The sequence below is a fragment of the Mesoplodon densirostris genome, chromosome X (assembly GCF_025265405.1).
Source record: "Mesoplodon densirostris isolate mMesDen1 chromosome X, mMesDen1 primary haplotype, whole genome shotgun sequence".
In the NCBI taxonomy this organism is placed as follows: domain Eukaryota; kingdom Metazoa; phylum Chordata; class Mammalia; order Artiodactyla; family Ziphiidae; genus Mesoplodon; species Mesoplodon densirostris.
In genome coordinates, this window is record NC_082681.1 from 20,195,930 (window position 1) to 20,204,825 (window position 8,896).

Below are 8,896 nucleotides of genomic sequence, written 5' to 3' on the forward strand. Positions count from 1 at the left end.
GTCTTACCTTTTGTGACCACCCGGGCCCTTTGGGCAGAATTGCTCCTTCCTTGGAATTCCAATAATCCTTCTAGTGTGAGCCACTTCTCTGGACTTAGCACACCGGAGTACATGTGTGTGCAGGTGTGCCTAATGCAGGTGCTTATTATATCTGTAGGGCTAACAATGCTACGCACTGAGTAGGGACTCAGTAAACATTTATTTTTAATGATGATGTCATGTTCTTGAAGGCTGTTCTTTCTTTCCCTAGGTAATGCTTACTAATGTGAATGAAGCACTGCTGAGACTTGCTCATGTTTTTAAAAAGATGAGGATGGTGATGACTCAGTGGCAAGATCTTTTGGCAGAGAATTCATCTTGAAAATACTTGTACTATCCTAGCAACACACATGTAACAAGAGGAAACAGCCCAAATAGTCTTAAGATAAAGCAGGAGAGATTTTTAGGATTTTAGTAAGCAAGACATTTTCTTTCTTTCTTTCTTTCTTTCTTTCTTTCTTTCTTTCTTTCTTTCTTTCTTTCTTCCTTCCTTTCTTTCTTCCTTTCTTTCGTCAAGGTGATTAAACACTGGAATGAGCTATAGAGGTAGATTATTGAGAAGATTTGGAGGGGTAGACAATTTATTCATTCATTCAAAGGAAAACTGGGAGGCAAAGTAAAGGAAGGGGGAAAAGTTTAAGTATGAGGGATTTGGCATTTATCCATGGAAAACAGAGGAAGGCGGATACAATCTTTTTTTTTTCTTGCACTTTTTGGTCTCTCAACTATGTATGGCTTCCCCAGCAGGATGAAGAGTTTGTGGTGGGTGGAGCTGCTTCTTCGCTGTGTTGTAGAGCCATCAATCAGGCCAATAAAATAAAAGAAGGCAGCAGATGTTTTTCTCCCCAAAGAAAGGGTTGGAATGGTTACCGAGTAACTGTTTTTCTTGAAATGTCCATATACCTTCAGTCACAAAAAAATACAAACAAACAACCGTAGCTCTGATATACTTCACCCAAAGGAGTGTTGTGGGGGACGGGTAGGGAAGGACGTGCTATTACGAAGAAGGGGCAACGGGAGTTGGAAAAAGATAGGCTCGAACATGTGGCAGGACAGGAAGTATAAGAATAAAAATAAGTGGTGTAAAAAGTCACTGAAAGAAAAATATGAAAAACAAAAAAAAAGTTAGTGGGACACTCACTACATAGAAAACAAGTTTGGAAGTTTGTGATTAGATTCTTGGAGGAAAGTGTAGACAATGTGGCATATACTGCACAAAAAGCTGATGATCAAAGCCAATATGGAACACGTCAATCCCAGAAACATCTGAGCTTGGACTGCTCGTTCATGCAATAATTTTAGGTGTCCAAGAGCAGGAATCTGTATTTTTAATAAGTGCTTCTGCTGATTCTTAAGATCAGGCAAGTTTGGGAAGCACTCTCCTGTAAGGTAGTAGAAGGAGTTTCCATCAAAATGTGAAACACCAAATGATTTCACTTGAAAGACAACTCATACAAAAGACAGAAGGAGAAGCGGGATAAAAGACTGAAATTTTGATTTGGGGAATAAGTAATTATTTTTTTGCCCTGCTTGCTCCCAAAATGATTTAAGGTAGCACGGTTATAATATTAATAATGAAAGTGCTTTCTATCAGCTTGGCACTATACGTGTATTTTATTATTTGATGCCCACAACGACCCCCTGAGGTAGAAAGTACAATTGTTATCTCCATTTTACAGATGAGGAAACTGAGACTCAGAGAGGTTAAACTAGGAAAAGGTGGAGCTGGGATCCAGAGCCTCTGCTGATCGTAACTGTTTCACGAAACTGCTTACAAACATCAAAACAGACCAAAAAGCCCAGAAACAGCAACAAAAAACACAACTACGTGAAGAAATTTGGTTGAAGAAAAGATAAGGGAAGGAAAATGGGTGAAGCTGGGATAGGGTCCTGTTCATTGATTACACGTTTGGCTCTAAGCTTTCCAACGGTCAAAGGGAGAAAGGAAACATCTCTTGATTCAGAGCATCTATAACATAAAAGCAAACCTGCTTTTTAGGAGAAACATAACGATTTCTGGTAGAATTTCCTGAGAGAAATGTCCCATGTGGATCCTCAAAAAGAGGAGAAATGCTTCTATTGAGTGTATTTTTGTCACAGGAGAAAGGAAACTTTACTGTATTAATTTTTTAAACCTTGGGAAAGCAAATGTTTAAAAAAGGAAATAATTTAAAGATGGATTATAATATCATTCCCTTGTAAATACGTTTTACAGTTCACACTTCTTATAATAAAAGAACTACATGTGGAGTTTTTGTCTTTGGAGATCTTAAAGAGAAGGGTGGCTATTCCTCTGGCCTGGATGCCTGAAGGCAAGGACTGCCTTAATGGGCCCCCTTCCAACTCGGGGGCTGTGATTCTATACTTTTTTTTTTTTTTTTTTTTTGCGGTACGCGGGCTTCTCACTGTTGTGGCCTCTCCCATTGCGGAGCACAGGCTCCGGACGCGCAGGCTCAGCGGCCATGGCTCACGGGTCTAGCCGCTCCGCCGCATGTGGGATCTTCCCGGACCGGGGCACGAACCCGTGTCCCCTGCATTGACAGGCGGACTCTCAACCACTGCGCCACCAGGGAAGCCCGATTATATACTTCTGTAGCTGTGCAAACACTTCTACCTGGGGCAGCTTAACCAGTCTTAAATGTAAAGACTCAGCCACAGCCATGGCAATGAATGCTTCCATTGTGAGAATCCTTTCTGATAAAATAAATGTTTTTTAAAAAACACACATACACACACACACACAATAAAACAAAACCTCCACAACATTCGGGATTAAGACACACCCAAGTAAGACATTTGCAGTAACAAAAGTTTCACTTAGTAAATGCTTGTCACTGGGGATGGAGAGTCAGCACTTAGGCACCACTCATTTAACTTGGAACGTTTGCTGAAGTCCTTTGTGTCTTAGATGTCAAAGAAATCTTTTCTAAGGGGGCCATAAGCACCCCCTCAGGGGTGATGTTTTAAGCCTAATGTGAAAAAGAGAGCTTCTCTAAAACTTCTTATATGATTAACACAGTTGAATGCCCTTTATGACAAAGCATGGGGAGTGCAAATAAAATTCTCTTCAGGAGGAGACCTTCATCCCCCCTTTTTTCTTAAATCATTTCTTAGCCATGTAATACGGGGAAAGAACTTTCATATTTCAGGGGGGAGAAAAGCTCAGGGAGATACAGCTGTGCCGTTTAAACTGACCCAACCCTTCACGAATCGGGTCAAATGGCTCAGACGAGACTTCCTTGCTGTATGTAGTGAGACTGAAACCCGTAACGGGAGAGAGAATCGAGTTAACATCACTGTGTGCATTAGGAAATGTGTTATGTGGCAATAGCTAACTGAAGCGCGTTTGCCTTTGAGGGTCTATTTGAATCTTTGGCCTTCTGGCTAGCATGGCACGTCCAGGAAGAAGGCACACAGGAGGTTTGCCTAAAAAAAGAATGAGGTGCTTACCTCTACAAAGAAGGGTATGGTTATGCTGCTGTCAAGTGAAAGACTTCATGCTTCCAACAGAAGGTGTCACCCTCTGGAGTGCTTGATGGACTCTGCTACCCTAACACATTTCCCCTTTATAAACAGAGTCCAGCCGCTTTGGCCTTATCTACTTGATTCCAAAATAGCTCGTCAATTTAATAGCATTCAGGTTGTTTATGCACACACAAGGCCCTTTGAAAATAACCCTTTTCATGTCGCCAAACAGGCATTTTGAAATCAACTAATTGGATGGTTGTCTGAATTCAACTCGTTGTTTTAAAAATAACCAGTTGTTCCACTGAATTACATTTTTTTTACCCCCAAGCCAATTGGTGTGTGTAGACAGAGTTTGAGTCAATCCAGATGGCTGGCTGCATTTTTGACTTGAACTGACTGGATGTTTTGTGGTCAGATATATACAGCTCTTGATAGCCACTGGGGAAATGGAGTAGAAGGGAAGGAAGGTGTAGGAAAGTTAGGAGAAGTTATATCAACAAAAGTTTCCATCTTGAGTGCTGTGGATCCAGACATTTTCTGCAATCAATCCTCCCTCCTCCTCAACACACATGCACACGCACACGTGCACACACACACATGCACACACGCATAGTTAAGAAAACAGAAATAAAGTAATAACATCCCTCCCAGCTGGCTCTGCTCACGGCTGTGGGTCTTTTCTTTCTTTCTTTCTCTCCATGAATTTCTTCACTGCTTGGGTGGCCTGTGGAGGGATTCTGGCAACTCAGCATCATTGGTTTAGCTCCCTCTTAGGCTAACTTTTCCTTCCTGTGGGGAGCTCTCCTTTGAGAGACTTAGTGCCCCTCTCAGTCTGTAAAAGCAAGGCAGGAAGAAGAGGGCTTCAGTCAGACCTGAACCCCCTAATTCCAAGCATGAGGCCTGACTCTGACCCATGGAACCACTTTTCCTGAGGGAAGCTGTGAATTTCCTGTAATGAATGGAACCAGTCCTCCCTACCCAGGCGTTACTACTACATTTTGAGAAATTCTGAGTTTTGTATCATCTATGGTCTCCGTAATTAGCTGTCAAATTCTGCTGGCATGAGGAAGTGCAATTCAGATGCTTTCAAAGGCTACTTCATGTGGACTTAATTTGATTTCTTCATTTACCTTACTGATAACATGATGAAAATAGAACAGAGAGACTTCCCCTGGACCATCTTAGGTTTTTCACTTACAAGGAAGAAAAGGTTCTCCAAACATTTAAAATCAAACTGCAGGGATTTCCCTGGTGGTCCAGTGGGTAAGACTCTGCACTCGCAATGCAGGGGGCCCGGGTTCGATCCCTGGTCGGGGAACTAGATCCCTCATGCGTGCTGCAAGTCAGAGTCCGCATGCCACAACTAAGAAGACTGCATGCCGCAACTAAGACCTGGCACAGCCTAAATAAATAAATAAATAAACATTAAAAAGAAATCAAACTGCAGGGGTGATTTCCAAAATGTCTTCCAGTTTTTTTTTACAAATTTTGAGTGAATTATATGACACAAACTCTCTTTTCTACTGCCAGCATTGTACCTTTTCTATCTTGTGCAAAGGTCATTGCTTGCAGTGAATCGAAGAGCACAAGAAATATTCTGTTTGAAACCTGGCCCTGCCTCTGTTGTCCCCAACTTTTCTCTGTCATCTAGTAAATCCCAAATTGGCATGTTTTTCATAACATGTCATTTTTCATGCCTGGCTCTTTAAGGTGAGTATTGATTCCCGTGAGGCTTTCAAAGACACCTGGATAACATTCAAAAGTTTTTGCCTATGACATTTAGGTTTTAAACCACTGCCACATGGCTTGTTGGGATTTTTTAGTTTGGGAGGTATTGGAGGTATATGACTTGGGTTATGGTCCTGTCTTCACTGCTGACCTGCTATGTGACCTTGGGAACATCACTTTACTCTCTGAATCTCAGAGGTTTTCTCATCAATGTGATGGGGGTAATAATATTTGCATGCCTGGTCTATCTCAGAGGGCTGTTGGGAAGAACAATCCAAATAAGGTATGGGGAAGCCCTTTGTAAGAAGAATGAAGTCTTAAACAAATGTAAGAGATTCTAAAAGGAGACAATTTAACTGGGATTATCAGGTAGTCCTGAAACCTTGACCCTTCCTTCTCAGATCATGAGGTTTGTTGTCAGGTCACAAAATTGCACTGTGTGTTACCGTTACTTTAATCCCTGTTTGTTAGATTCAAACACCCCCGAAGATCAAATTCTACAGAAAAATGGTATGAATGGATATATTGCCTCAGTTTTGAGAATCCACAGTAATATTAGCATAGGGATAAGGAAACTTGGCAGGCTTAATTTTTTTTCAGTATTAATGACACTGTCAATGTGTTAAAGTAATCAGTAATATTACAAGTTCTATTTGCAGCAGAAGTAAAGTGAGAAAGAGAGAACTTCTCCCTGGATTTCAGAATCATGGCTGCTTCAGTTGTGAAGACAACTGTTCATAGAAAGATAACTTGTTGTTCTTCTCATTTTAGAGTCAAGAACTAAATCATATCTGTGAAAATATGCAAAAGGACAATAGGCAAATCCATCCTTCATTCTTTGATGTGTCTGTTTAACTGTCCCAGGGTTTCCCATCCTTGAGTGGTGTAGGGGCATCTGATAAACCCGAGATGATTTAGAAGCACACAGAATCCTGCTTTATATTTTCATCTTATCTAGCTGCTTGCATGGGATTAAATGACCTTTTGGCCATAGGAGCAGTTATGCGGAGGAAGATGAACTTTCCCTTCCATCTGTGGGGTAAACGTTGTTCCTCCACATGCAGACCGTCAGCCAAGAGACTGGCATTGTTTCCGGTTGTCAGGATATCATTGGCCTGTTTCCTCTGAAGAAGAGTCAGTTCATTGCCTGGTATCAAACAGAAAACAAGAAAAGTAAATACAGCATGATATTTCCCTACAATGGTAAATTAGAAATGGTATGAGTGTATGTGAGTATGACTGTGAAGTTTAAATCTGGGGTAGATCTGGCTGCAAGCTCAAGTTTGAAAACTTTTTTTTCAGAAGTGAATTTGAGCTCCTGTAGTTACATCCAGGAAATACGAGCCATTACCAAGGCTGGGAATTGAGGGTAAGGCCAAAAAAAAGGTCTGGAAATGTAATTGTAATTGGGGAGGCCAAACGACAGAGGTTAAGCCCTGGGAAATGGAAAGGCAAATCGGTGTCTGAGAATTCCTGGGCCTGTGGCAGGTCTCTTGCTGGACTCTGGCCATCACCGAACACTACTTAGCTCTTATACCCTCCAGGTGGACCTGTTTTAAGGGAGGCTGAAGGAGGACTGAGCTGGGGCCGAGACTGTGAAGTTAAAGGAGACCCTCTGAGAGCATATGCCCCCTCCAAACTTACGAATCATGTGAAACCTTGATAATCTGGCGTTCCCAGTGCTGGCATCGTGGTAAACCTGGCAATGAACTCACAACCGAAACAAAACTGGTTAAGGGTCAAGAGGGCAAAAATTTTGCCCTCATCACTATATCACCAGTAATTAGAACATAGTGACTGTTCTACAAACGTTGGTAATAAAAAATTAATTAACGTTTATTACAAACAAACAAACAAACCTGGCTTTGATGGCCTTTAAAAGAAATAGCCTTAAGGTTCACAGGATAATGTGAATACCTACAACGTGCCAGAAGCTTTACCTATTTTATCTCTAGTCTCTCAAAGACCTTCCAAGGTTATATTTTTCCTAGCATATAGAGAAGTTGAAAGAATATTATAGTGGACACTAGTATCCTGACTACTTATATTCTACAATTAGCATTGTACTATACTTGTATTATCACATGGATCTATCTATTCATCCATTTATCAACCGAGGTTAAGCTTTTAATCCTCATTTTGTAAGTGAAGTCTCAGCCAGGTAAGGCGGCTTGTCCAAGGTCCCCCAGCTAGTAAGTAATAGAGCTAAAATTTGGACTTGGGACTATCGAACTCTGCAACCTATGCCCATTCCACCACGCCGAGCGGACTCTTGTGATCACTGTGTTGCAACATAAGTTAAAGCAAGTAAACTGGAGAGTGGGTTGAAATCGACTGAGAGGTTGAAGTTACTAGTGCTAAAACCAGAGGAACATCCCAGGAAGGGCTAATTTAGCCTTTGACCCCAGAATTATAATCTGTAAAAAGCAGACTAATGCAGGAGGGCATGTGTCTATGCATTCTATATCATATATTAAAGAGGAAGGGACAAATCATTACAGGGGATTCCTGTTGTTGTTTTTAAGAAAGCAAGTTTCATGATGTGTAGTAGGCCCAGTACAGACTCAGCTCACTGTCTCACCATTTCTGTAGATTCGTAACATAGTACAAAAATTGAATATGATATAACAGAGCATCAAGAATAGATTAGATTAGATTTCACACACTTTGTTTACTAAGGCAGGGAAATATGTAATACATTTCAGAAAGATTTCCATAGATAGGATTGACACAGGTTTTCAACAGGGAAAAATTAATAATAAACACTCCCAAAAGTTTATTACCATAATTTCCAAACAATATAATAATTTGCTAGACCCCCATACACTAAGATTTAGGTAAACATAGTCTCTTACCTTTAGTAGTTTACAATCTTAAATAGTCAACATCAAAGCCTCAGTTATTTAAAAATTCTAATGACTTAATTACAAAAGTCTCTGACTTAGATTTCCGGAGGTAAAATACAACAGAAGTATGTCTGTTTATATCTCCACTCTTGCAATATTGCTTACAAGAAGCATTACTGTGCTGCTCGTTAGGAGAAGAATTAGATTTTAAATGTTGTACACAGTACTTTGTTTTTGTTTGAATTTTATTTTATTTATTTTTTATACAGCAGGTTCTTATTAGTTATCTATTTTATACATATTAGTGTATACATGTCAATCCCAATCTCCCAATTCATCCCACCACCACCACTCCCCGCCCCCCTGCCACTTTCCCCCCTTGGTGTCCATACGTTTGTTCTCTACATCTGTACACAGTACTTTGATTAAGAAGCGCACTGATGAATCAAAAAATATTTCTTGAGAATCTCCTATGGAGCCATTTCTGGGGTCTGTGTTTTGAGGGATGCATTCAGCCATTCATTCAATAAATATGTACTGGGGCCCTACTATACATTCTAGGCACTGCTTCAGATTCTGGGTACAGAAGTATAAGAACCCTTCCCTCAAGGAGTTCACAACCATAGAAATACAGACTGTCAGAGGTAGGAGGAACCTTAGAGAGCATGTAGTCTGCCATCCTCAATTTACAGTTAAGGAGGCTGCGGTTCAGAGATGTTAAGCTACTGATTCAGGGTCACAATGCTTAGAGTGGCAGAACAAGAACTAGAAACCAGCTCTTTTTTTTTTTTTTTTTTTTTTTTTTGCGGTACGCG

The 8,896-nt window shown here is 40.6% G+C and overlaps 1 non-coding gene across 1 annotated transcript; it reads left to right on the plus strand.

The window, feature by feature from the left end:
• Positions 1-4,752: 4,752 nt before the first annotated feature.
• TRNAA-CGC (transfer RNA alanine (anticodon CGC)) lies at positions 4,753-4,825 on the plus strand. Its single transcript has one exon. It is a non-coding gene; the product is annotated as a tRNA-Ala (tRNA).
• The last annotated feature ends 4,071 nt before the right edge of the window (positions 4,826-8,896 follow it).